At 44.7% G+C, this 22568-nt stretch overlaps 1 protein-coding gene across 1 annotated transcript in view; it reads right to left on the minus strand.

Annotated features, from left to right (window-relative positions):
* Positions 1 to 5204, minus strand: part of EXTL3 (exostosin like glycosyltransferase 3) — a 90761-nt gene extending 85557 nt beyond the window's left edge. Inside the window, exon 1 of the mRNA XM_040965711.1 lies at positions 5027 to 5204. The gene's annotated coding sequence lies outside the window, so the exon portion shown is untranslated. The remainder of the gene's footprint in view (positions 1 to 5026) is intronic.
* Positions 5205 to 22568: the final 17364 nt, after the last annotated feature.

Genomic DNA, 22568 nt, shown 5'->3' on the forward strand with positions numbered 1-22568 from the left:
AGTTTTGAAATAAGTAATAATAGGGCCCGGCGCGGTGGCGCAAGTGGTTAAGGTCTTTGCCTTGCATGCCCGGGATCCCATATGGGCGCCGGTTCTATCCCGGCAGCCCCGCTTCCCATCCAGCTCCCTGCCTGTGACCCGGGAAAGCAGTCGAGGATGGCCCAAAGCTTTGGGACCCTGCACCCGCGTGGGAGACCCAGAAGAGGCCCTTGGCTTCAGATCGGCATAGTATTGGCTGTTGCGCTCACTTGGGGAGTGAATCATCAGACGGAAGATCTTCCTCTCTGTCTCTCCTCTCTGTATATCTGCCTTTCCAATAAAAAAAATAATAAAAATAAATCTTAAAAAAAATTAAAATAAGTAATAATAATAAAAGAAGAAGAAACAACAAAAATTGTCTTATCCAAAGGGACTTAAACAGACATCACAGTCTTTGGATCTTTGCACCAAGTCCAGCTCTAGTGGCTCTCATCTTATTTTCATACCATTCTTCTCTTTATCCCTTTTCTCTCAGTATACTCAACTTCTCCCTCCTCTAGAGCCTTAACCATGGTCTGAAAATGTGCTCAAGTTTCCTACATCCAAGATACTGCGAACTGTCCACTGATACCTGCTCCCTCGCCTTTTCTTCACAAGGGGGTGAGGAGTGTCCTCTGATGCTCCCTGACGCATGCTCCACAGAACTGCAGCAACACACAGGGGCACACCTGCACTACAGTCCTCATCATGCCCATGGTGCCAGACTGAACCCAGAGCTCTGGGAGACGGGGACATGGTGGGAAGCTCCACCTTTATCATATTTCTGCTCCACCACCACTTAGGTTGTCTTGCTCTGGTCCTTTTACATTAAAAAAAAAAAATTCTTTGTTATTTATCTGAAAGGTAAAGAACTAGAGAATCGTGCATGTGCTGGTTCATTCCCCAAATGGCTGTAACAGCCAAGGGTGGATAGGTAAATGCCAGGAGCCTGGAACTCAGTCCAGTTCTCCCTACAGGTGACAGGAACCCAAGTACCTGGGCCATCAACTGCTGCTCCCCAAGGTATGTATTAGAAGAAAGCAAAATTGGGAGCAGAGCTGGGACTTGAAGCCAGGTCATATGACATGGCCTGTGGCTATCCAAATGCTTGATCCTTCCTCTGGCCCTTTAACACTGATATTCCCTAGGACTCTGTCAGAATCTGTTTCCCTGGCACCATAACTTGCTTTGTGTCATCTTAGCCACCTAAGGTTGCCTTGATCATTTGTTTGGATTCAAAGATATAATAGTGGTTCTCAAAATTTAGATCTGCAACCTTGTTTTATTCTTAGAGCTCTCTAGAATCTTCAGTTGCTTCTGGCAAAATACTGCAGAATTTTCTAAACTTACTTCACTGTCCTTCTTTAAGAGATTTGGTGGGTTTGTTTGTTTGTTTGTTTGTTTGTTTGTTTGTTTGTTTTTGAAAAGCAGATTTACAGAGAGAAGGACAAAAAAAGATCTTCCACCCTCTTGTTCACTCCCCAAATGGCTACAATGGTTGGAGCTGAGCTGATACAAAGCCATGAGCCAGGAGCTTCTTCCGGGTCTTCCATGTGGGTACAGGGTTCCTAGGAGATTTGACCATCCTCTGCTGTTCTCCCAGACCACAAGCAGGGAGCTGGACCAGAAGTGGAGCAATCAGGAGACAAACTGATGCTCATATGGGATGCAGGCACCTGAAGGTGGAAGATTAACCTGTGGAGCCATAGCACAGGTCCAAAAAACTCAGTTTTTCCCAAGGAACTCAGTATTTGCTAAAATTAACTCAGCATTTCCTAAAACTATCCTGCATCTATATTAACAATTGGATCACCCTGTGATCCAATTACTTCTGTTGCATTTAGGCGTCCCAGCTCAGTGATTGCAATTCCCACTGTTAAGTCCAGCCTGTAAACAAGAGCTATCATGAAACTCTTCATGAATGCTGGGCCTTCCCTCACAGCTTAACGCAGATTTTTCATAGTACTGGAGAAGGATGTTCTGGTGTTCTTTTAGACACTCTCAGTGTAGGGTGAGTAGGTCTCAAATCCATTCTAACATTTCAGTTTCAGTTTCAGTTTCCCTAACCTTTTGAATACCTTCTCCCACATGGCATTTCCAATTTATGTAGGGGAAGTCAACATTCAGTTCATATTTCAGTTCATACTTCAACCAAACAACTCAGTTGATGCCCTTTCGAATGCCCTAAGCTGCAACATCAAATGCAGAATCTCCGCGTAGCAGATCTGTCAACAAGTTTAGCCTGACTCAAATTCATGTTTCTTCCACTATGATCACCACCGTATGTGTAACAGGAAAGCCAATAATATAAGTCAGCCTGCAGCAAATAGCCTAAGAGCCAGGCCTAACAGTGGGGAAGAGAAACGACATGATTCCCAGTCTGAGAACCAGAAAAGACTGGTGAGATATCCCAGCTCAAACAGGCAGCCAAGTGGCAGAAAGGGACAAATCCCTCCTTCTTCTGTCATTTGTTCAATGCAGGCCCTTAAAACATCGCATCATCCCCACTCACTTGGGGGACAGAATTCTATGTTACTGAATCTTCTGATTAAAATGCTAATCTCATCCAGAAACACTCTCAAAAGCACATCGAAAACTAGTGTTTAATCTAAGCACCCCGTGGCAGTCAACCTGACACATAAAATTAGTCATCACAAAGACACATGACTAAACACAGCAAAGCTTAGGTTCACAATTCAGGGATGAAACGCCCGCTGAGAGGAAGGCTGTTATCTGTACAGCTTTGAAGTTTTCCAGGATTTTACAGTGTGTCACCTTTCTGGCTATTAGTTAGATCCATTTCAAGATACATGTTTCACCACCAAAGAGCTTAACTCAAATATTCATGATCCTTGGGCCTCACATATGAGCATGCATCTGAAACACTGGGAAGGCTTATTATGCAGATTTCTGGCCCCCATCTAAGACTTTCTGACTTAATAGGTTCAGGGTGTGCCCTGCCATTTTCTAATTCTAACAAATTCCCAGGTGATCCTGATGTTGCTGACTGAGGAACCGTAAGAACTGGTAAATTCTAGTATAACTGCTACACCTGACAATCGACCCTTGAGACTAATCAAATCTTCTATAAGAAACCCATACTGTAAGGAAAGCAGATAATCATTGCAATTTCACACCTGAACTGCCTCTTCCTCTACCGTGCTACTTTTATGGAAGAAAACATCAGTTGCAGGTGTCAATGCTCAATGTCGGGAAAGCAAGATGAACATAGGTCCCCACGCTCTGAAAATCTATTCTGTTCTGAAAAATCATTGCCAAAGCGGTAGAGTAGATGGGACAATAAAGAAATCAACTCCCTAAGCCACTCCCCTGGGGTTGCCTTCTCCTCACCGGGTGGAGCAGGGGAAAGAAGTACTTCAGTTACTGGCCCTTTTTTCTAGTTCAGTGACTGATGTGTTAAGAGGGGGCGAGTTTGAGGAAAGGATCTTCGTAACATGACAGGACCACTCATAGCAGCGGCGGCAAAGTTGCTGCGAAAAGAATTAAGGGTTTGTTCTCAGTCTAATCTATTTCTGTGCCTGAAAATTGCAGGGACTACGCAAATACCAAAATAAACAGAGGAGGCATCTTGTGATGGTTAAGTTTTTATGTCAACTTGATGGGACTAACAGGTGCCAGATATTTTGTTAAACATTATTCTGCCTGTGTCTGACAGGGTGCTTCTGGAGACACTAATATGAATCAGCACACAGAGAAAGTGGATAGCTCTGCCTCATTTGGGTGGGCCTTGCTTGATCAACTGAAGACCTGAGCAGCAAAAACACTTGAGTAAAGGAAACTCCTCCTGCTTGAATTGAAACACTAGCTTTTTTTGCTGTCCTCAGACTTGGGCAAAAACAGTGGCTCAAGGGCCCAGCGTGATAGCCTAGTGGCTAAAGCCTCGCTTTGCATGTGCTGGGATCCCATATAGACATGGGTCCATGTCCCCACTGCTCCACTTCTCACCCAGCTCCCTGCTTGTGGCCTGGAAAAGCAGTCGAGGATGGTTCAAAGCCTTGGGATCCTGCACCCATATGGGAGACCCGGAAAAAGTTCCTGGCTTCAGATCGGCTCAGCTCTAGCCACTGCAGCTGCTTGGAGAGTGGACCAACAGGTGGAATATCTTTATCTGCATCTCCTTCTTTCTGTAAATCTGCCTTTCAGTAAAAATAAATAAATAAATAAATAAACAAACAGTGGCCCTTCTTGACTCTTAAGTCTACTGACTTTCTTTTTTTTTATTTATTTTATCTTAAATTTTGCAATTTTATGGTATAATTCTGTATATTCTGGGATTCCCCTCCCCCCAACTCCCACTCCCAGACTGATTTTCCCCATATTGTCACAACAGTACATTCCTTCATAAGGAGTTAGAATTCCATCAGTTATTTAAGTGTGTCCCCAACATTGCTGATACAGACAATGTCAGACAATCCATCAACCCATTGTCTAAATTAATGTCAACACCTTCATTGGGAGTCCATCTTTTGTTTGGAATTAGGGATACATGTTGCATTGTGACTTCACATCTGGATATGGTAGTCTCCATTGCTCTATCACTATACATTCCAATTTGCATGATGGTTCCTTATATTAGAGAGAGCATATGGTATTTGTCTTTTTGAGATTGACTTATTTCACTGAGTACAATGCACTCTAGTTGGTGTCATCTAATTGTAAGTGGTATAATTTCATTCTTTTTAATGACTGAAGTCTACTGACTTTCAGACTGAACTTTTCCTGTTGGCTCTCCTGGATCTCCTTGGGACTTGTCAACCTTCATTACCAAAAGAGTCAATTCCTTATCATAAATCAGCTCTCTCTCTCTCTCTCTCTCTCTCTCACACACACACACACGTACACAAGTACACAAGTACACACATGCACCTGGCTGATTCTATTTTTCTACCACATTAGAACCCTAACATAATAGCAGACAAAACTTTCCTCATCACTCATTTTCTGCTTTTATGTTGACTTCACTAAAACTCAGAGCTAGCAATCTCACCTGAAGTCCATTTAAGGGACGGGATGTGTGCAACTTGGCATGTCAAAAGAGATGATTCAGATTCAATGACTCAGTGGTGACTACAGCCCTGTTGGGCTGTTAGCCTTACAAGTGAAGTCAGAGTTGAGACACGTTGAAAGGGGGAACATTATTCTGTTACCTGAGAATAAAGAAGTGAGAGACAACCTTGAATGTAGAAAATGGGGAGGGGGAAGCTGGTATGGCAGCATAGCAGTCTGGTCCTCTATCTGTGGCACCAGCATCCCATCTGGGCACCAGTTCAAATCCCAGCAGATTCTCCCTTGATCCAGCTCCCTGCTGATGGCCTGGGAAGTCAGCAAAGAATGATCCAAGGCCTTGGACTCCTGCACCCACATGAGAGACTCAGAGGAAGCGCCTGGTTCCTGACTTGATTGGCTCAGCTTTGACCATTGTGGTCATTTGGGGGATGAACCAGCAGATGGAAGAATACTCTTTTCTCCCAGTGTGTAACTCAAAATTTCAAGTAAAAATAAATATATAAAAAGAAGTAGAATAGTTACAATCTTCTTAGTTTGCAAGAATCCTGTTCCATCTTGAATCTTCTGTGTTCACTACTACAAAATTAAGTTTTCTCTCCCCTATTTTCCCCTAATTTTGTACAACACACACAAATATATAAGCATACACTTTCCCTTTCCAAACTTCGGAAAGTTCTCAGGCATACTTTAAAATATTTATTTATTTACTTACTTACTTACTTACTCACTTACTTATTTATGTATTTATCTGAAAGGTATAGTTACAGAGAGTATAACCACCCTCTGGTTCACTCCCCAAATAACTGCAACGGCCAAGAGCATCCTCCAGGCCTCCCACATGAGTGCGGGGGCCCAAGTACTTGGACCATCCTCTGTTGCTTTCCCAGGTACACCAGCAGAGAGCTGGAGCAGCTTAGAATCAAACCAGTGCCCATATGGAATGCCAGCACCAAAAATAGCAGCCTTACCTGCCACACCATAGCACCAGCGCTCTCAGATATACTTTTTTTGAGATTTTACTTATTTTTATTGGAAAAGCATATTTACAAACAGAAGGAGATACAGAGAAAGATCTTCCATCCAATGGTTCACGCCACAGGTGGCCACAATGGCCACAGCTGAGCTGATCCAAAGCCAAGAACTTCTTTCAGATCTCCCATGTGAGTGCAGGGTCCCAAGGCTTTGGGCCGTCCTCGACTGCTTCCCCAGGACACAAGGAGAGAGTAGGAAGGGAAATGGCGCAGCCATGATATGAACCAATGCCCATATGGGATCCCGGTGCATGCAAGATGAGGACTTTAGGCACTAGACTACCACATCAGGCCCTCAGATATACTTTAGAAAGTACAGAAGCTAAGGAAGACACAGTTTCAATCTAATAAAAGTCATCACACTATATAAGAGAACAAGCTGAAGAAAAGTATCTGATAGGCATAAAAGAGCAGATAGGTGTATAACATCAATATTCTGCACCACTTTACATAGTTATATAGATAACTGCTCTAATAATTATGCCATAAAAAAACTACTTCAACTGCTTTGATGCATGCCTCCATTGGAATAAAGTTTGAGTACTTTCCTTATAGATAGTTTCAGGACAAGAGAGCTACCACAGATAGCCCCAGAAATTTTGTTTCTATCAAAGGAAACAAGAGGACCCCATTTGTTATGGGACCAATTAGTTGTTTGCCAAGTCCAGGCAAAGTTGTAAACACATCAGGCATAGTACAGGAATGTGATGGGCTGGATTCAGATGATGTGAGACTGGGTCAAAATAATATTAATATTAATGATATCTTTCATTTAATGAGTAGTGATAATTACCATAATAGCTAACAGCTCTGAAGAGAAGGTATTTTTAAGTGCCCTAACCTGAGTACTAAAGCTAATAAGTAGCAGAAATAGAATTTCACTCTAAGTACATTTGATTCCAAAGCCAGTGCTCTTAACCACACTGCAATTCTGCCTGTCAACATGTTGAGAATGACTGATCTTTAAGGAAACCGATGAAAACCATGCAAAATAAAAAGATACCACAGACCAGAATTACCAACCCAGTGAGGATGGCAGTCATTGGATCAAAAAGCCAGGAATCCTAGTACTGAACAGAAATATTCACAGTGTCTTCTAGGCAGACTAAAGGACAGATTAACAATTCCCTTCTTGTAAGTCACCTCTTCCAAGGGCTCTTCTCAACTGGGACTTGTCCTTGACCTGTCATCATTCAGCCAGAATTCTGCTGAGCCAGTTGGGCAAAATCCCCCCACCAATGACACTTATCTAAGTTCCTTTTACTAACTTTCCATCCACTGATTCCTGTATCTCGTTTATTAGCTATAAATTCCCAGCCACTCCCAAGCTGAGTTTTGACCCTCTAGTGCAATAGTCTTAGGAAAGTCTTCCTTGGCTAAAAAACTCATCCAGTACGATTTCTTTTTGACAAGGTCTGGGTCAACATGAGAAGAGCTCCAGAAACACAATCATACTCTCAAACTTGACCCAGTCACCTAGACAACTACTGGAAACTCCACAACTTTCAGTCTAGCGTAGTTGTCCCAGGTACTTGATGGTGGAGACCACTGAGCACACTAAGGAGTTATGGAATGTTGAAGGGGAAACAAACAGCTGGATTCCGACATCAAGAAAGTAAACAGCCTTCCCATTTAAGTATAAGACCCCTCTCCTCCACCCACTGAAATGCTGCAAAAGATATCTTGAAAAAGAATAAAATCCAAGCTCCTAAGTATCAGGGCTCAGGAGCAGCTCAGAGCAGACCAGGTTACCATATCTGCCAGCAAACGTGTGGCTCAGGTATGGGGGCGGGCCAGGCTGGGCCAGTTCATAACACCCACTGGGCAGATCTGAGAACCAGGAAGGGGTGCAGAACAGGCTAGGTGTGGCCTCATCACCAGCTAGTTCATGTTAGGGCTGGGACTGGAGCCGACTGTGCCAGGTTGGGCAGCAGCTCCACACAGCATGAGCTGGAAATGGGGCAAACCGAGCCGAGCCAGGCTAAAGCACCCACTGGCAAATGCTAAGGTGAGACGGGCGATGATAGACTAGACTGTTGCACTCACCAGCATGCACAAGACCAGTGTGGGGGGATGAGCCTAGAAGAAGAGTAGTGAGGACTCCAATGCTGCCTGATGAGCCTGAGAGCTGGGACTGAGGCCAGGTAAGACTGGGCAGGGCTATAACACATCTGGGCCTACATGTAAACTGAGTTAGCAAGAGAGCCGGGCTGGGATATCCAATTGTATCCGCTGGTATAGGCATGAGCCAGAATAAGGGCAGGCAGGTTCGGCTTTGTCTCAGCATCAGCTGGCAAGTGCTAGGACTGGGGGCAAATCCTGTCAAGTTAGACTGCAGAAATATCTGGAGAGTGCAATATCTGGGTCAATGGGGAGGTTGCTGGCTCCTCTCTGATGGGCTGCAACTCCCACTGGTGAGCATGAGAACCAGGACTGGAGGCAGGCCTGGCTAGACAGGTGGTAGCACCTGCTGGCATGAGTGTTGGTAGAATTGCCTGGGTTGAGTTAGGCTTCAATGTCCAATGATGTATACAAGAACTCAATGGGATGTAGAGCAGACCAGACAAGCCCACTACACATGCTGGCAGGCACAGGAACAGAGCTGGGGTTAGGAGGGGCCAGTCCAGTGAGGGTTACTGAGGCTCACTCTGACTAGGCTATACCTCCCGCTGTGGTACGTGGGGGCCAAGTGTGAAAAACAGAAAAAGAAAACCATACAGTAATACCAAAGTAAGAAAGGCTTCCATCTAGAGGCCAGACATCTTCTAGAGGCAAAAGCATTAGGGTGAGATGGACAAAGAATAAATCAAGGAAACAATAGAGCCAAACATTGTAGGGAAGGCCAGGTCTTGAAAAGAAGTCTATGGAAGCTTCACCTGGACAGGGGCAGATAGAAAGCACAGATCTGAGAAGGGGATCTGCAATCTTACATTTACAGCAGCACAATCTACAATAGAAAAGACATGGAAACAATCCAGATGCCCATCCAAAGAGGAGTGGTTAAAGAAACTGTGGTACACCTACTCCGAGAATTTTATTCAGCCATTAAAAAGACTGAAACTATACCATCAGCAACTAGATGGTCTCAACTAGAGACCGTTAGGCTCAGTGAAATAAGTCAACCCCAAAAGGACAAATACCATATGTTCTCTCTAATATAAGGCAGCCTTCATGCAAAGTATAAAACCAATAACCCTTTCCATACTGCTTTTTGCTGCACCCCATGTGTTTTGATGTTTTGTTTTCATTTTTATTTCATCCAAACAGTTTCTTTTCTCTTGTTGAATTCATCGTTGGCTTGTGAAACACACAGTGGCATCATTTTACCCAAGAGGCTTTTGTGTTTTCTTTCTTGACCCATTCGTTGATTATTCAGTGGCACATTTTTCGAATCCATGGTGTTATAAAGTTTTTGTTTTAACTTCATTCCTATTGTTGATGTTATTTCGTGGCTTCTTATTTAAGGGAATGTATGGAGATGGCATAATAGAGACTATCATATTCAGATGTGAAGATACACTGCAATATGCATCCCTACTTCCAAATCAAAGGTGGACTTCCAATGAAACTGCTGGACATATCTAGATAATAGGATGCTGGACGTCTGACATGGTCTGTACCAGCAATATCAGGAAACACTTAAATAACAGACTGATAGAATTATGACTGCTTATAAAGGACTATACTATTGTAATAATATGGAGCAAATCAGTTGGGGGTGGGAATTTGGGAGGAGAGTGGAGAAATTCCAGACCGTATGGAATGGCACCATAAAAATTCAAAATAAAAAAAATAATAAAAAGAAAGCACTAGGGGGCATCAGTCTGAGTAGCTGGGAAGAACAGGAGCCCCTATACTCCCAACTCAACCTCATCCAACTTCTGTCCTTAGTTAAATATGGAGAACAGGGCCCAGCACAGTACTCTAGCAAATAAAGTCCTCACCTTGAACACACCAGGATCCCAATGGATGCCGGTTCACATACATGCTGCCCCACTTCCCATAAGGTTCCCTGCTTGTGCCCTGGGAAAGCAGTTGAAGATGGCCAAAAGCCTTGGGATCCTGCACCTGCGTGGAAGACTCAGAAGAGGCTCTGGGCTCCTGGCTTGAGATTAGCTCAGCTCCAGCCGTTGTGGCTACTTGGGGAGTAAATCATCAGACGGAAGATCTTCTCTGTCTCTCCTTCTCTCTGTATATCTGACTTTCCAATAAAAAAATAATAAATCTTTTAAAAATATATATGGAGAACAGATCCAGAACCAAACTAAAGAAGGACGTTTGGTAATGAATGTAGATGGGGAAATCCAGTAGAAGGACTATCAGAATATACACAAAAGGTAAAAACTGGGTTTGTGATCTAGAAGTAAAAGAAAACTTTTAAAGAGTAAAACAGCAAAAATCATGGGAATTTGAGTGAAAAGTTAAGGCTTGTGGGTGACAAATTCAGATATTCTGATATTCCTCTAATGGATTTCCAAAAGGTAAAAAAGTAAATAAATAAATATGCTGAGGAGATGGCCAAATGTATCAGAGAAAATGTCCCCAGTCACAACCAGACCCAAGTTCTCAAAGTGACAAACTGACTACTGTGCAGAGGGAAAGGAAAAGTCCAGCACAGTTCCATTCTTGTGCAATTTTAGAACTCCAAGAAATCATGCAAGCTTCCAGTGAGGGGGATAAAATACACATAAAAAGGAAAGCACATTAAACTGACATGCAGTGGTATCCACAACGCTGGCTGCCAAAAGACAACAGAACATTATGTTCCTAATCCAGAGAGGAAAAGGATATTTTGAATTCTGAGTTTTACAGCTAAAGACCCATTTGAAATACAATAATGAGATCTGTAAAACCTCACCTTACCACCCTCAACTTGCATGGAAAACCTGTTCAGCTGTCTGTTGCCTGTAAACAAAAAATAAGAAAGAGGACAGCAAGTATCATGTACAACCACGGCAGGTGAGTTTATACATAAGACACCCACTTTTCTCCCATGGATCCTTTCCCTTTTTCTATGCAATGTGATGCTGACTGACAGATCAGTTTCCAAACTCAAACACAGATGTGGAGAACATTCTTTCCTTTCCTTTCGTTACTTTAGACCTTCACAATGTGTCCTTCTCTGGTGTACCACAAAAACCCCGTTTATCCAGAGGACACTCCAGAAAACGGAGCTTTTATTGCTAATTCTTTAAAGTCCTTTATTACTTTTTGTTTTTCTAAAAATCGATTGATTGATTGATTTGAAAGATAGAATGATACAAAAACGGATAGGAAACTTTGATCCACTGGTTCACTCTCCAAATACCACAAAAGCCAGGTCAAGGCCATCTGGGTCTCCCATGTTGAGTAGCAGGTACCCAAATACTTAAGCCCTCTTTCCTTGCTTTCTAAGGCACATTATCATGAAAGTGAATCAAAGTGAAGTAGTTGGGGGGCCTGGTATGATAGCCTAGTGGCTAATTTCCTCGCCTTGCACCTGCTGAGATCCCATATGGGCACCAGTTCATTTCCTGGATGCTTTACTTCCCAACCAACTCCCAGCTTGTGGCCTAGGAAAGCAGTAAAGAACGGCTCAAAGACTTGGGACCCTGGACCCTCGTGGGATGCCCAGAAGAAGCTCCTGGCTCCTGGCTTTGAATCAGATCAGCTCAGCTCCAGACACTGGGTGGATGGAAGATATTTGTCTCTCTATATTCTCTTCTGTATCTCCTCTCCATATTTGCTATTTATATCTCCTTCTCTCTGTGTCTCCTTCTCTCTGTAGATCTCACTTTGCAATAAAAAATAATAAAATAAATCTTAAAAAAAAAAAAGTGAAGTAGTTGGAATTAAAACCACCAACTGGATAAGAGATGTAGGAATTCCAAGCAGTGTCTTGGCCTGCTACGTCACTGCTTTGTCACTCCTGCTCCCCTGCTTAGCTTTCAATGTTTATCTTTTAAAAATCTGTTTGATGTTTGTTTCAGTTCTGCCAGATTAAACAACACAGAGAACAAAATACACACTTTCTCTTAACTCAGACCATGTTTTACCATAGCAGAGGAATCACCCATTTCCCTACAGTCACAAATACCTACTCTGATACCCAGAAACACAAGTGATAAGGCCCGCAAGAGCACAGCTCCTTGGTGGCAGAGTAAGGGAACAGAACTTTCAGATCCTGACTCCCAGTGTTATGGATCGAAGACCATCCCAAGCATTGTCTTACCAGCTGCACCAAACAAACAGCTATTTGTAATTTTTGAAAAAATGAGGAGGGGGCCAGTGCTGTGGCATATGGGCTAAAAGGCCACCTAAGTTCAGGAGACAAGGAGATAGCAAGGTTTAACAATATTTTACTAATTTTCTTCCTCTTCTCCCAGGAGCCTATTCACTAGCACCTGTCAACTGGTATGCAAAGTGAAGAGAGGCCAGTGTCCCTGTACAGTGGTCAGGATGCCACAGCAGTTTCTTCAGCCCTATAATGGGGAAAGGAGATGGCCAGAGTTTCCATCTCATATAGTCCCACTGCAGGCAGACTTGAGAACATAGTCTTGTAAATAGGAAGACACTGGGAATTTCAAAGAATAGCAGCAGTAGGCTACAAATGGGAGCACAAGAAAAATGAGTAAAGGCATCAGTAGTTTTTCAAAAAATGCATTTAGTTCACTGTAGAGGAAGATACAGACAGGCATCCACTGCTTCATGTTCCAAATGCTTGCAAGATCCAGTCCAAAGTGAGGGGCTAGGAACTCAATCCAAGTCTCCTTAGGGTGGCAGAAATCCAGTGACTTTAACCATCACCATCCGCATGGGTTGTGCATCAGCAAGAAGCTGCAATTAGGAGCAGAGCTGGAGCCAAAACTTGAGTCCAGACTCTGCAACATGAGATATGAGCAGAACCTGCTATGCCAGTTGATGTCCTGCTGCTCCACCTCCCATCTAGCTCCCTGCTAATGTACACGGAAAAGCAGATGTTCCAAGTGCTTTGGCCTCTGCCTCTTACTCAAGAGAAGAGGAGAAAGCTCTTGGCTTCTTACTTTGGCCTGGCCCAGCCCAGGCCACTGCAGCCAAGTAGAGAGTGAACAAGGGATGGGAGTTTTCTTTCTCGCTTACTCTCTTGGTCTGTCCCTCTTTCTCTGTAACTCTGACTTTGAAATAAACAAGTAATTATTCAAAAAAAGAATAAAGAAACCAGGAGACAGGAGCTTCTTCTGGGCCTCCCGCATGGGTTCAGAGTCCCAAAGCTCTGAGCCACCCTTTACTACTTTCCCAGGCTACAAGCAGGGAGCTGGATGGGAAGTGGAGCAGCAGGACATGAACCAGCACCCACATGGGGTCCCAGATGTGCAAAGTGGAGAATTAACCACTAGGTAATTGCATCAGGTCAGCTCTTTCATGTTAAAATGTCATCCCCATTATGAGCTATTAAGATGTAGGAGGACCACGGTGAGCATGTGGCTCAGTTATTAAGGTGCCACCCAGGACACTCACATCCCCTATTGAAGTGCTTGGGTTTCAGTCCTAAATCTGTTCCCAATTCCAGCTTCCTACTAATGTGTACCCGAAGAAGCAGTAGCTGATGATTCAAGTGGTTGGGTACCTGCTACCATATAGAAGATCCGGGTTGAGTTCCTGACTTTTGGCTTCAGCCTGGCTCAGCTGGCTGTTGTCATCCCTTGGGAAGTGAACCAGGAGATGGGAGATCTCTGTTTCTCCAACTTTTCAGATAATTTAAAAATAACATGTAGGAAATATAAAAATCAATTTGTTAACACCCCCCCCCCCAAAAAAAGGTAGGCTCTCCAAGAGGTGATCAGGATTTTACATTCATTACAGACCATCACGAGAATGGGCTTGCTGTAAAAGCCAATTTAGTTAGGTCTCGCCACTTTCCCTGCCTTGGAATTGTGTCAGCAAGAAGGGCATCATTAGCTTTCTCTTAATCTTGAACCAGAGCCATGATCCAAAATAAAACTCTTTGTCACAATATTCCCAGTCTGTGGTATTTTATTACTAGCAACAGAAACGGACTAAGACAGAGGGTGGAAATGCTGGGCAGGCCACAGCAAGAGAGACTTCTGCTGTATCAAATGCAGAGCTATGCCTGCCTATTCAAAACAATTCAATTAAGAAGAATGGGGCAGGCACTTGGTACAGTGGCTAAGACACTAATTGGGAAGCCCATATCCTATACTGGAGTGCCTGGCTTCAAGTGCCAGCCCTTCTCCCAATTCCAGATTCCTGCTCAAGTTCACTTTAGGAGGCAGAAGGTGATGGTTCAAATAGTTGAATTTCTAACACATAAAAGACTTTAACTGAATTCCTGTCTCCTAGCTTCCACCATGGCATAGTCCAAGCCACCATGGGCCTTGGTTCCCCAGAGAATAAGTGTTCTCTCTCTCTCTACCTGTGCTTATTAGATAAATTAAACAAATGTATAAACAAAAAATTTTAAAGGAAAAAAATAAGAAAAAATTGTTTCCTATTAAGGCCTGACATAGTGTAGAAGCTGGGACTCCCACTTGCCTATTGCCAAACACACACATCAGGCTTTGATCTTTGTGAACTGGGCAGGGGAAGGAGAGCTTGAAGAGAGCTCATTGTTTCTGAGCTGGAAGCTCTGAGCCATTTCTACCAACGCTGTCAGTTCTGAGCCTCCTGCAACCTGGTCCCTGCTCAGCTAATGAGCTTCTCTGCCAGGTGCTTCTGCTTCAGGCAAGATGCAGAACCTAGCCTTTCCAGTTACCCTCTTGCCAGAAGGTTCTGGATCAGCTTATCTCACCAGTCACCAATATCCTCCAGAAGCTGGCGTTCATCATTATATGAGAGCAGAAAGGGGAGGAGAGAGGCCAATTAAGTAAACTTCTAATAAAGGAAGAGTGAGGCACTGTAGGTTAACGACCCTGGCAGAGATGCGTGGCTGGCTGCCAAGTCAAGCTTGGATCACTCCCCAAAGATACCAGAGAAATCTGCCCCAGCCTCAATGCTGCCGGTTTTGAGTGGTGTAACAATGAGTAGTGGGCTTTTCCAGCCCCCACCCCCAGTCTTTGTGCTTTAATGTACTTTGCATTTTTCTAATGAGTACAGATGACTCTCAGAAGCCAAACAAAAGAGCATAAAATGTGAGGAAAGCGCATACATTAAAAACAAAAACCACTAACAGCCCAGTAACATTGAAGGATAAACAGAGTTCAATATGGGTACTATATGAATTTGACAGCTCTAGGCAGTAAGAAAAAAAAATAGGGATTTTTAAACATTTCTGTCATAATACTGAAAATGTCATTGGACAGTAGGTCAGTGTGACCCACACAGTGAGGTGGTACACAGTGGAACTGTCCAAGGTGCCAGGATGAGATGAGGCAGTGAGAGCAGACTGTGCGTTAGCTAGTGTGCTCTCTGAGTCAGCAGTCAGACCTTCCCCACATTATCCCCCATAACTGGACTGAAGCTTGGGTTCCAGCACTTCAAACCACTGTTATCCTGCCCCTTTCTAAAGCCAAATGATGATGATGATAATGATGTGCAGATTCATTTCAGAAAGCTAGTAATTTCTGAATCTTCACGGTTTTTTTCTTCCTCAGCCTCTCAGACTGTGGGAAGTCTTATAAAGGGGCCAGTGTTGTAGGTTACCACATTAAATCAGCGCCTGAGAGGTTCGCATCCCACATGAGTACTGGTCCAAGCTCTAGCTGCTTCACTCTTTTTTCTTTTTTTCAAGATTTATTTTATTTTTATTGCAAAGGCAGATATACAGAGAGGAGGAGAGACAGTGAAGAAGATCTTCCGTCCAATGATTCACTCCCCAAGTGAGCGCAACAGCCGGAGCTGAGCCGATCAGAAGCCAGGAGACAGGAGACTCTCCTCAGGGTCTCCCACGTGGGTGCAGGGTGCCAAGGCTTTGGGCCATCCTTGACTGCCTTTCCCGGCCACAAGCAGGGAGTTAGATGGGAAACAGGGCTGCTGGGATTATAACTGGTGCCCATATGGGATCCTGGCACGTGTGAGATAAGGACTTCACCTGCTAGGCCACAGTGCCAGGCCCACTTTTTTTTTTAAACATTTATTTTCTATTTGAAAGGCAGAATTATAGACACAAAGAAACAGAGATCTTCCATCTACTACTTTATTCCACAAATGACCACAATGGCCAGAGTTAGGATGGTCCAAAGGTAGGAACAGGAATTTCTTTCAAGTTTCCCAAGTGTGTGCAGGATCATAAGTACTCTGCCCATCCTCTGCTGCTCTCCCAGGTGCCTCAGCAGGGAGCTGGATCAGAAGTGGAACAGCCAGAATTCGAACCAGCATCCATATGGGATGCTGGTATACCACAGAGGTTTAAACAGCAAATGCAACAGCAACAACCATTTCTGATGCAGCTTCCTGCTCATACATCTAGGAAAGCAGGGGAAGATGGTCCAAGTGCTTGGATCCAATACCAGTGAAAGACCTGAATGAAGCTGTCTCAGCTGTTTGGGGAAGTGAGCCAGCGGATAGAAAATCAAGCTCTCTCTATAGCCCTGCCTCTCAAATAAACAAATATTTTTTTCCCCTAAAGTTTTATTTATTATTCTTGGAAAGTCAGATTTACACAGAGAGGGAGAGACAGAGAGAAAGAATTCCCATCCACTAGCTCCACTCCACAAGTGGTGACAATGGCCAGAGCTGAGCTCAACCAAAGCCAGGAGCAAGGAGCTTCTTCTGGGTCTCCCATGGGGGTGCAGGGTCTCAAGGCTTTGGGCCATCCTCCACTGCTTTCCCAGGCCACAATGAGGAAGCTAGATGGGAAGTGGAGCAGCTAGGATATGATCTGGTTACCATATGCAGGATCCCAGCACATTCAAGGTGAGGATTTTAGCCACTAGGCTACCATGCCAAGGCCCTCAAATAAACAAATCTTAAGAAATACAAGAAAAAAAATAACAAAAACAGAGTCATATACTAAACTACTTGAGTAGATTTGGAAGCTCACAATATTTCCATAGTTTAACAGATGGGTTCATCTAAAGCAGTGAGTGAAATCAGACACAAAGGACCTTCAATGCTTTAAAAAAAATACAGTAGACTTTGACATTTACATTTTATCTGTCTTAAGATTTTCCTCAGTCCTAAGGTTGAAAACAGCATTATAACATAAAAGTTCTCCTGTGATCAGTCAGGATGGTGTTTTTTTCTTTGTTTACTTATATGTTTTGTTTTGTTTTTCTACGTAGCAAAACTATATTAAGATCAAGAATTGTCTGGGCCTTTGCCTGGACTCTCTAAGAAGCAAAAACTTCCCTCCTATACTCTAGTCCCTCGATTAACACAGAATCTGAAACCACTCACCTTGGCAAAATCCAAACCGCTAGTGTCACTGAACTTCAGAAAGCCCACAGATGGTAAATTATAAATGGCACAAGGCCTAGCATGTCTCAGAGAACAGTATTTTTAATGGCAGGTGCTTCTTTGAAATGAATAAACTGATTGTATAACAAGGCACACTGATTCTCAATGAGCCAGCTTCCTGATTCATCAGAACATCACCTGCTCTGTCACCCACACAGCCTCCACCTATGCCCCACTGCTTCTACATCAATAGCAATCTCCCATCTCTCTCTCTAGCCACCACTGTCCTGAATCACCGCTCCCACCTCTTCATTATGGTACGATGGATCATTCTGTATACAGCAAGCAAGCAATAGGATGCCTATGCCCTTGCGAGCTAAGTACTTCTTCAAAATGAAGGATGTTTAACTCTTGATTATGTATATATTTGAAAGGTAGAGTAACAAAAAGAGAAAAAGGAGAAAGGGATCTTCCATTTTCTAGTTCACTCTGAATAGCCGCAACTACCTGGGTTGGTGCAGGCCAGGCCAGGAGCCTGGAATTCCATCTAGATCCCCACATGGAGATCAGGATCCCATCATCCATTACTTTCCTAGGCAGTTAGCAGAGAGATGGGTCACAGCAGCCAGGACTCCAGCTGCACTCCAATGTGGGATGCCAGTGTCACAGTAGTAGTTTAGCAAAAATGTGCCACAAAATCAGTCACGAGGGCCTGGCGTGGCGGCCTAGAGGCTCAAGTCCTCACCTTGAACATGCTGAGCCAATCCAAAGCCAGTGCCAGGAGCTTCTTCTGGGTCTTCCACACATGTGCACAGTCCCAAGGCTCTGGGCCACTGCTTTCCCAGGCCACAAGCAGGGAGTTGGATAGGAAGCAGAACATCCAGAACATTAACCGGTGCCAATGTGGGTTGCTAACACTTTGCAAGGAGAATATTAGCCCACTGAGACATCGCATCGGCCCCATTACGCAGGCTTGTCATGAAGCAAGGCTGCCCCTTGCACTTTTTCCCTTCTGCTCATGCCTGTTTGCCTTTCTGCTCTTCCACTGCATTTGGATGCAGCATGAGACCCTGGCAGGTGCAGCTAACTGGTCTTGGGATGTCCCAGTTTGTAGAACCACAAATTGAATAAACTTTTAAGATTTCTTTAGTTTTTTATTTGAAAGGCAGAGTTATAGGGAAGGACAGACAGAGATCTTCTGTCCTCTGATTCACTCCCCAAATGGTCTCAGCATTTGAAGCTGAGCTGACCTGAAGCCAGGAGTTCCTTTCTGGGTCAACCCAAGGACTTCAATCATCCTCTGCTGCTTTCCTAGGCCATAAGCAGAGAACTGGTGCATAAGCAGAGCAGCTGAGCCCCAAACTGGCACCAATATGGGATGCTGCTGCTGCTGCTGCTGCTGTTGCTGCTGCTGTTGCTGCTGCTGCTGCTGCTAACAAAGGATTAGCCTGCTACACTATGGCGCTGGCCCCATAAGCTGGTTTCTTTCATAGATTACTCAGGCTTACATGTCATATGACAGTAATAGAAAATGGACAAAAACATCACTCTTTACATTTTTCTAAATACTTAAAGTATTTATTCAGCATGACTGCTGGAGGGCATGAACATTTCAGAAAGTGAGGCACCTGCAGAACCATAAGGGGGGTGGAATTATTTGGAACTGCAAGATCCACATTTTTCCCAGAAACTCAGTTTCAGGAAATGAAAGATGATGGAAAACTGAGCGACATACACAGAAAACATCATCTCGCTGTTGCCCTTACCTCAGTCTGGCAGGGTGACCAGCATCCAGGATCAGCATTGACAATGTCCCCTGAGCCTGAGCCATTCTAAGAACGACTACATCCTGATTTCTCCCTCTAAATGCGACCTCTTTGCTACGTACTGAGAAACAGCTGCAAATTCTAATTGATTCAAATAAACATTCTAAGCAAAGCTGTTATTCAGTTCTTCTCTGATCATTTCCTGCAGAGATAATTAAGTATTTCAATATTAAATGAGAAAAACTCAAGAAGATTCTTTCCCTCACAGTTCCTACTGCATAGCAAAAGGTGTTGGCAACAATATCAAAAATGAACTTTCAGCAAAAAAACTCAGCCTTGGGGCCAGTGTTGTTTTGTACATTTAAGTCACCACCTGCAACACCATATCCCATGTGGGCACTTGTTCCAGTCCCAGATGCACCACTTCCAACCCAGATCCCTGTTGGTGCACCTGAGAAAACAGCAGAAGAGGGCCAAAGCGCTTGGGCCCCTGCAACCATCGGAGAGGACCAGCCTTCAGGCTGGCCCAGTATGGCCATAGCAACCACATGTGGAGCAAACCAACAGATGCAAGATCTTTCTCTCACTCTCTCTGTGCAACTCAGACTTTTATAACAATTAATCAATTTCTAAAATGACAACCTCACAGGAAGGGTGAAACTAAAACTAACCAAAGGAGGGTCAGTCAGGAAAGGCCACTGTTAATGTTAGGACAGGAGGTGGATTAAGCAGGGCTGGCTCATGGTGCGTGAGATCTGGTATTGGAAGAGGTTCTGATAGAGCAGCTCAGCAACTCCTCTATCAGGACACACTCCCTACAGGTGAGTGCAAGAACCAAGAAAGGGAGAACCCAGACCAGGCCAGAAGACAGTACCCATGGGCTTACCTTTGGCTCAGATATGGGGCAAACCAGGCTAGGATAATCCATAACACCCGCTGGCAAATCCGAGAGCCAGAATGCTGTGTGTGGGTCATGCCAGGTTGGGCTGCAATACCAGCCAGTTCAAACTAGGGCCGGGACTGGAGACTGTCTGGGCTAGGCTAGGATGCAGTCACCACCAGTGTGACCTGGAACTGGGGGTGGGCCTGGCCTGCCCAGGCTACAGCACCCACTGGCAAACGCCAAGGTGAGGCAGGCCATACATACCAGGCTGGGCCACAGCACACAACAAGCACACAGGAGACCTGGGGGAGAGTGGGTGAACCCAGTAGGTGGGGGCTGCAGAGATATCCCCCGCTGGGCCACTGGTCCCACTGGTGAGCGTCATAGATAGGATTAGGGGCAGACCAGGCTGGGCAGGTTTATAACACCTGTTGGCTTCCATGTAAGATGGATCGGGGACAAGTCAGGCTGGTCGGACTGTACCTACTGGTACATGCATAAGCCTGAGGGGGTGAGGGTTGGTTGAGCATTGCCACAGCACCACTTGCAGATGCTGGCACAGGGGGAAAACTCTGTTGAACTAAACAGCAGTGAGAGTGCAAGTGAGCTAAACACCTGGAGAGTGCAAGATTTGGGAGTAGGCCCATGAAGAAAACAGTGGGCACCTCCCTCTTGGGTTGCCACTCCCACTGGTGAGCATGAGAACCAGCACTGACACAGGCATGGCTAGACAGAGTAGCACCTGCCAGCACATGTGTGGGCTGGATAGTGAAGCTGGTTGGGTTGAACAAGCCTTCAATGCCCATTGACACATAGGAGAGCTGAATGGGATGTGGGACAGACTGGAGCAGTCTGCTGTACATACTGGCAAAGCATGGGAACCAGGGCAGAGGACAGGCCTGGTGGGGGTTATTGCAGGTAACACCAATTAGGCTTCAGCTCCCACTGGTTTTCACAGGGGCTTAGTATGTGGTGAGCAGGATCGGGCTGGAATGCAACACCCATTAGTTTGTGTAGAAGACAGGGTTGGAGACAACTGACCCAGCAATTGCAACTAACAGTGTGTGCATATGCCAGTTTGGCCAACAGATTCTGTCAGACCCTGCACAGGTATGCACATACAAGAATCAGGTCTGGGGGCCCGGCGCGGTGGCGCAAGTGGTTAAGTCCTCGCCTTGCACGCCCAGGATCCCATATGGGCGCCGGTTCTAATCCCGGCAGCCCTGCTTCCCTTCCAGCTCCCTGCCTGTGGCCCGGGAAAGCAGTTGAGGACGGCTCAAGGGACCCTGCATCCGTGTGGGAGACCCAGAAGAGGCTCCTGGCTTCGGATCGGCATAGCATCAGAAGATCTTCCTCTCTGTCTCTCCTCTCTGTATATCCACCTTTCCAATAATAAAAATAAATCTTTAAAAAAAAAAAAAAAGAATCAGGTCTGGGATCACCTCAGATGAAATTTCTTTGGGAATTAACCCAACGGAACCACTGGATTCTGAACTCCAACCCTGGAGGAAATTGCAGGTTCTGTGGTCTGACTGTGGAATGCTTAGGTCAGAGCTGGGCCTCCTCAGTAGCTTACATGGAGCAATAGACAGCATATCCAGATGCACATGGAGAATATGGCAGTACACTGGAACCAGCAGAGGACACCTGTACCATAACAGAGGATGGAGGACAGAACAAATACAGCAACTACCCAGCCAAGAATTGGCAGTGAATACCTGAGCGAGTGGAGACTCTAAGGTGAGCTATGTCAGCCAGTGGAGTCTGGAGAGATTTCATTGTGACTGGAGTGGCAAGATCTGCTGCAATTCAGAACAGTTAAACTATCAAAACCACTTGAGCAGTGCCCTGGGAGCATGCCCCACTTTGGGGACCCTGGGATGGTTGGGAGGGTGAGTGTGGCTTCTCCCGTTGTCTCTCCTCTTCCCACCTCCAGATTCAGGAGGGAAAAAAGGGAATGTATAAACACTGGTCTCACCCATTTTCTTCTAGCTCTTGACCATTCGTGCCCTAATCAAATATGTAAAAATTATCAAAAATTAAATTTACGCAATTTTAAAAAATCATAAAAGGAAGCAAAGGAAGGAAAGTACAGTGGTGAGGCCTGAGTTGTTGGGTCAGACAACCCGGGTTTGAATAACTAGCTCATTTATTTACATTTATTTTAGTAAGTATTGATTTACACATTATGTTTTGAAAGATTTAATTCTTTCTATTGGACAGACAGATTTACAGAGAGAGAAGGAGACAGAGAGGAAGATCTTCCATTCACTGGTTCAATCCCTAATGGCAGCAATGGAGCAGATCCATAAACAGAAGCTTCTCCAAGTTTCCCACCTGAGTGCAGGGCCCAAAGCTTTGGCCATCTTCTACTGCTCACCCAAGCCACAAGCATGGAGCTAGATTGGAACTGGAGCAGCCAGGACATGAATCAGTGCCTATATGGGATGCTTGCTCTTGAAGGTGGAGGATTAGCTAGTTGAGCCTCTGTGCTGACCCATATTTATTCATTTAAAAGGAAGAATGACA

Source organism: Ochotona curzoniae, unplaced genomic scaffold (assembly GCF_017591425.1).
Source record: "Ochotona curzoniae isolate NIBS_2020 unplaced genomic scaffold, NIBS_Ocur_1.0 scaffold_4505, whole genome shotgun sequence".
Taxonomy (NCBI): domain Eukaryota; kingdom Metazoa; phylum Chordata; class Mammalia; order Lagomorpha; family Ochotonidae; genus Ochotona; species Ochotona curzoniae.